A 6,899-nucleotide genomic window follows, 5' to 3' on the forward strand; every position below is an offset into this window, starting at 1 on the left:
AAGGAAAAGGTCTTTATATTAGTTGCATTTATGGTTTATTTTTGGAGATGTAATTAGTCTCTGAAATTATCCTTCTCCAGAAGTTTATTTTCTATTTCTTCTGTCAATTTTCTTGTTTTACTTAAGTAATTTCTTACTGATTAGCATGCATTTAAATAACCAAGATAATTTTTTAAATTACATTTTTATAGAGAAGTTAAATTACAGTAATTATATATTTGTAACATACAATTATAAAATAAATATGATGATGTTATATTAATAACAACAGATAGGATAATCACAATGCAATGAGAGATTTGGAGTATTGAGCACTATTAACTTGAGCTCAAATATTCTCAAGAATAAAAGCTGCATGATTATAATTTCTCATTTAACTCTTTGAATATATTGTATTTTTTCTGCCTAAATGTTTTCGATGTCAGTACAATGCAATTTAAAAGATTAAAGAAAGGGCCGGCCCGGTGGCGCACTGCTACAGTGTGCCACTTGGGAGCGCGGCGGCGCTCCCGCCGAGGGTTCGGATCCCACATACAGACCGGTTCCTGCTCACTGGCTGAGCGAGGTGCGGGAGCAACACCGAGGGTTGCGATCCCGTTGCCGGTCCCGGTCCGGTACAGGCGCGACACTGAGGGTTGCGATCCGCTGCCAGTCACAAAAAAAGACAAAAAGGAAAAAAAAAAAAGATTAAAGAAAAACAAACAAAAATTCTCTGTACATGGTAAGTCAGTATATTAAAATATTCTCATGACATTCTCAAATGTGAATGATAGCCTCCTATTTTTGAAAATTTTTTCTCGCAGACATGTAATTCACAAATGTATCTCTATTACTATGGCTACAATTAAATGACCTATTCGGGCATGTTCTCTGTAGCAGCATGCGTTTTCCAAAGGTGACTGCAATAATATCTTTCACCCACATGCTCTTCTGCTGTGTGCCCTTGTCACCCCCCATCCAGAGGTCGAATCTATTCCTCCTATTCCTTGAACCTGGGCAGGCCTGTGGTACACTCCAGTATTCATTTTTGGTCATAGAGTTGGCTTCACTTTGTTCAACAGGATTAGATTTTTCTTCTGTATATCTTTGCCCTTTGGATGCAAATATTACATGAAAGGCAAGTTTCTTATGTGCAGTAGGCTTGTGATTTGTTCTCTTTAATCATTATACTTTACCTTTAATGATAGTTCCCTTTAATAACTGTACATAATCTTCAGTGGGTTGTCTTTTTCATGTCCTTGGAGAAAAGACTTGTGAAAGGGAAAGTGCCTGCATTACCTAAGTCACAAAAGTGCTTTGTTAACTCATTTGCACACCTTCCAATGTAATTTACATTTCCCTGGATGTTTAACCACAAAGGCCAGAAAGTAGAGATATTGCTGATACCATAAAGCTGTGAGTTTAATATTTAAATGGTAGTGCTATGATATTTAAAGGCAACAAGAGCAGAGGACATAACATTTGGATTTTAGCTTGGCTCCCATCAACTATGAGACTTTGGGCAGGTCACACTGTCTGTGTGTTTAAATCTTTACATGTAATGTATATCTGTCACACCAGACATTTCCAACGTCTGCACTTCTTTCTAAAGACAAACTGAAGAATCCCTTAATTATTTTAGTAATATCATCAGTCAGTTTGAAGATTATGTGACTTCAAAGACACTTCTTTTAAGTGTACATTTTTTTCACTTTGCAAATATATTCTTCAATTTATATGATTTTCCTTAAGTGTCCACAAAAACATAACTTTTGTTCTGATTGTTCAAATTTGATTTGATGGTTCTTTCTGAGGAACATATAAAAAGGGACGTCTCTGTGTTAGATGTAACCTGATTCCTGTTTTGTGAGCAGAGTTAGTGAAGCACAGCGACACCCTTGCTTTATGTACTGTCTGTGGCTGCTTTTACACGATGGCAGAGGACAGTGATTCAAAAAAACTGTAGTGTCACAAAGCTGACAATCTTTACTTTCTCCTTCTTTACAGAAAAAGTGTGCTGGTCTCTGATTTAGGGCAAAGGAAGTCAAACCCAAAAATGAAAGTCTAAATCTTCAGAAATTCTCATCCTTTGTTTGGAATACTTCTGGTTGAATCTAGGCACTAAAGAAGCTTGACAAATCCTCATGCAGTTCTTATGCAGTTTTCAAAACAAAAAGTCCTTTAAGTTTACATATATACATATACATTTTTTAAGTATGTCATAATAATGGATTGGGCATGAAGACCTGGTATTCAGATTAAGTTTGTTCTTTACTTAAAATGACACTTTCTGGTCACTTAATGAGGTTGACCAGGAATTTGTTTTCATCGCATTTTTCTTATCCCCTTGCTAATCCATATATTACTCTGTCATAAATAGTAAAACTAGTCAGAACTTTTAATTCCAGTGAATATCGTCATTACTTCAAATTAATCACAGTAACAACAGAAAAAAAAATTCTTCAAACTGAGAATGATAATACTGTATTACGTAACTTTTCAGGTTACAGACATACCTTGTTATATTGTACTTTGATTGATTGCATTGTGCAGATATAGTGTTTTTTACAAATCGAAGGTTTGTGGCAACCCTCTGTTGAGCAAGTCTATTGGCACCAATTTTTCAATAGCATGTGCTCAGTTCATGTATCTGTGTCACATTTTGGTAATTCCTGCAATATTTTTAATGTTTTCCTTATTACTTACATCTGCTATGGTGATCTGTGATCAATAATCTTTGATGTTACTATTGTAATTGTTGTGGGGTGCCATGAACTGCACCCATATAAAACAGAGAACGTAATTGATAAAAATTGATAAATTGCTCTGGTTGCTACACCAACCAACTGTTCCCCCATCTTTCTCCCTCTCCTCTATCCTCTCTATTCCCTGAGACACAACAGTATTAAAATCAGCCCAACTAATAACCACACAGTGCTTCTAAGTGTCTAAACGAAAAAAAAAGTTGCTGGTCTCTCCCTTTAAATCAAAAGTTAGAAATGATTAAGCTTAGTGGAGAAGGCATGTCAAAAGCCAAGACAGGTCAAAAGCTAAGCCTCTTGCACTAAGTGGTTAGCCAAGTGGTGAATGCAAAGGAAAAGTTCTTGAAGGAAATTCAAAGTGCTATTCATGAGAACACACTTATTCATTAGCCTTATTGCTAATATAAAGTTTTAGTGGTCTGAGTAGAAGATCAAATAAGCCACAGAATTCCCTTTAGCCAAAGCCTAATCCAAAGCAAGGCCTAACTCCCTTCAATACTATGAAGTCTGAGAGGTGAGGAAGCTGCAGAAGAAAGATTTGAAGCTAGCAGAGGCCGGTTCATGGAGTGCAAGGAAAGAAGCCATCTCAATACAACACAAATGCAAGGTGAAGCAGCAAGTGCTGGTGTAGAGGCTGCAGCAAGTTACCCAGAAGATCCAGCTAAAATCACTGATGAAGGTGCCTACACTAAACAACAGATTTTCAGTGTAGATGAAACAGCCTTCTATTGGAAAAATATGCTATCTGGGACTTTCATAGCTAAAGAAGAGAAGAAGTCAATGCCTGGCTTCAAAGCTTCAGAGGACAGGCTAACTCCTGTTAAGGGCTAATGCAGCTGGTAACTTTAAATTAAAGCCAGTGCTCATTTATCATTCAGAAAATTCTAAGGACCTTAAGAATTCTGCGAAATGTACTCTGCCTGTGCTGTATAAATGGAAAAACAAAGGCTGAAGGACAGCACATTTGTTTGTAGCATGGTTTGCTGAATATTTTAAGGCCACTGTTGAGACCCGTCTTAGAAAAAATGATTCCTTTCAAAATATTACTGCTCATTGACAATGCCCCTGGTCACCCAAGAGCTCTGATGGAGATTTGCTAGGAGAGTAATGTTGTTTTCATGCCTGCTAACACCACATCGATTCTGTAGCCCATGGATCAAGGAGTATTTTTGACTTTCATGTCTTATTATTTAAGAAATACGTTCTGTAAGGCTTATACCTGCCATAGGTCGTGATTTCTCTGATATATTTGGGCAAAGTAAATTGAAGATCTTCTAGAAAGTATTCACCATTGTAGATGTCATTAAGAACATTTGTGATTCATGGAAGGAGGTCAAAATGTTATTGACAGGAGTTTGGAAGAAGTTGATTACAACCTTCATGGATGACTCTGAGAGATTTGAGGCATTAGTGGAGAAAGGAACTGCAGATGTGGTAGAAATAGCAAGAACACTAGAATTAGAAGTGGAGCCTGAAGATGTGAATGAATTGCTACAATCTCTTGATAAAACTTAACTGATGAGGTGGATTATTTTGGAGCTTTAAGATTTAATATCTACCTTGCTGGGTTTTGGATTTGTTTGGGGCCCATTTCTCTTTCTTCTGGCCTGTTCTTCCCTTTTGGAGTGGGAATGTGTACCCAATGTTGGTTCCACCATTGTATCTTGAAAGGAGATAAATTTGATTTTGATTTTTACATGTTCACAGCTGGAAGGAGTTTTGTCTATGGTCTCAGATGAGACTTTGGACTTTGGGCTTTTAAGTTGGTGCTATAACAAGCTAAGACTTTTTGGACTGTTGGGATGAAATGATTGCATTCTGTATGAGTAAGATGAGTTTTAGTGGGTTAGGGGCAAAATGTTAGAGTTTAGATATGTTTGTCCCCCCTAAAGTTCATGTGAAAATCTGATCCCCAATGTGGCAGTGCTGGTAGCTATTTAGTTCATGGGGGTGGATCTCTCATGAATGGATTAATGCCTTCCCTGAGGGCAGGGTGGTGGGTGAGTTCTCACTCTATTAGTTCCCATGATAGATGGTTATTTAAAGGACACTGGCAAATCCCCTCTCCCTCTGCTCCACCATTTTTGCCATGTGACACCCTGCATTGTTGTAGAGTCACCTCACTGGATGAGTTTCTTGGACTTTGGACTTCCCAGTCTTGGAAACTGTAAGCAATAAATATTCTATTTCTTTGTAAATTACACAGTTCCAAGTATTTTGTTATAAGCAACAGAAATGGACTAATTCATAAAATTGGCACTGAGATGGATGAGTGTATTAGTCCGTTTTGCATTGCTATAACAGAATACCCGAGACTGGGTAATTTATATAGAACAGCGGTTTATTTGGCTTATGACTCTGGGACAGCTGCATCTGGCATGGGTCTCAGGCTGCTTCTACTCATGGCAGAAAGTGGCAGGGAGCCGGCGGGTACAAGCAGATCACATGGGGAGAGGAAGAAAGAGAGATAGACGGGAGGTGCCAGACTTCTTTTAAACAACCAGCTCTCGTGGGAACTAATAGAGCAAGAACTCACTCATGAGCTCCACCCCCCACCAGGGAAGGTATTAATCCATTCATGAGGGATCTGCCCCCATGACTCCAATAGCTCCTGACACTGCCACATTGGGAATCGGATTTCCACATGAGTTTTGGGAGGACGACACATCCAAACTCTATGAATGAGCAAAGAAAGTGGTTAATCAAAATGGCATTTACTCTTGGTGAAATTGCTGTGAACATTGTTGAAATGACAACAACAGATTTTGAATATTATATTCGCTTAACTGATAAAGCAGTGGCAGAGTTTGAGAGGACTGACTCCAATTCTGAAAGAAGTTCTACTGTGCTACCAAACAGCATTGCATGCTACAGAGAAATCTTTCATGAAAGGAAGAGTCGATTGATGCAGGAAACTTCATCCTTGTCTTATTTTAAGAAATTGCCACAGCCACCAGAGCCTTCAGCAATCACCACTCTGATCAGTCAGCAGCCATCAACACTGAGGTGAGACGCTCCACCAGCAAAAAGATTATGACTCACTGAAGGCTCAGATGATTATTAGCATTTTTAGCAGCAAGTATTTTTAAATTAAGGCATGCACATTGTTTTTATAGACATAACGCTATTGCACACTTAATAGACTGCAGTACAGTGTAAACGTAACTTTCGTATGCACTGGGAAACCAAAAAATTCTGTGCAACTCTCTTCATTGCAATATTTGCTTTATTGCAGTGGTCTAGAATTGAACCTGCAACATCTCCCAGCTATGCCTGTACTTTGATTCATTAAGAAAGTGACTTTAGTGATTAAATAAAATTTATAGAGTACAAATTACTGCATTATCCTAATATCATTTCATAGCTTTAGTTTTTGATTTGAAAGACCATGACATTCTTCATGAATTGCCAAATTGTGTTGAGGTGTGGTATGAGACATAATTATAAATAAAAGACTAGAAAATATAGAAACTAACGCAGGATAGAACCACCACCTCATAATCATATAAACTCACTGGAAACCTAAATACAAGGAAGATTGAAATTACAGTTATATTATTTAGTATCTCCTGGAGGTCTCATTTAAAGACATTCTAGATATCCATTCATTTCCTTTTCAGATGCACTCCGCCCCCATGATGCGGCTGCATCACTAACACGTGGCAATCCCAGCACAGAAAGACCACATGGGCAGTGATGATGACTTCTCTGTAGTCCATGCAGAAATTGAGCAACCTATGCAGCTCATTAGAAGTTTAATAAACAAAGGTTTAGTTCATTCTGAAAATTCAGCAAGACACAACACAGCAAGCATTAAATGGGCATGGGGAGGGGTAATATAAAGGTATATTTCTCCCTTAAACTATAAGTGTATTTTTTAGGTATTTTTAATAATTAAAACTTATTCCTGAAATGAACATGACCTCTTACTCCAAATCATTTGCACATAACCTGAAGAATAGAGAATAAAAGGAGCTTTAAATATGTATCAAAGTTTGTTGTTAGTTTACGATATGACTAAATGAAATATAAGAAAGCTGCACAGTAGCTATTGCTAACTTAAATGGCCAAATCTGACCTAAAAGCCATAGCACAGGGCTGTGTATGAGAGACATATCATCCAGACAGCCCTAAGTGCTCCATGGTCTTTAAATATTT

At 37.7% G+C, this 6,899-nt stretch overlaps 1 pseudogene; it reads left to right on the plus strand.

The window, feature by feature from the left end:
- LOC103595224 overlaps nucleotides 1–5,790 on the plus strand; it is a 6,658-nt pseudogene extending 868 nt beyond the window's left edge.
- The last annotated feature ends 1,109 nt before the right edge of the window (nucleotides 5,791–6,899 follow it).

Source organism: Galeopterus variegatus, unplaced genomic scaffold, assembly GCF_000696425.1.
Source record: "Galeopterus variegatus unplaced genomic scaffold, G_variegatus-3.0.2 Scaffold1719, whole genome shotgun sequence".
NCBI classification, from domain to species: domain Eukaryota; kingdom Metazoa; phylum Chordata; class Mammalia; order Dermoptera; family Cynocephalidae; genus Galeopterus; species Galeopterus variegatus.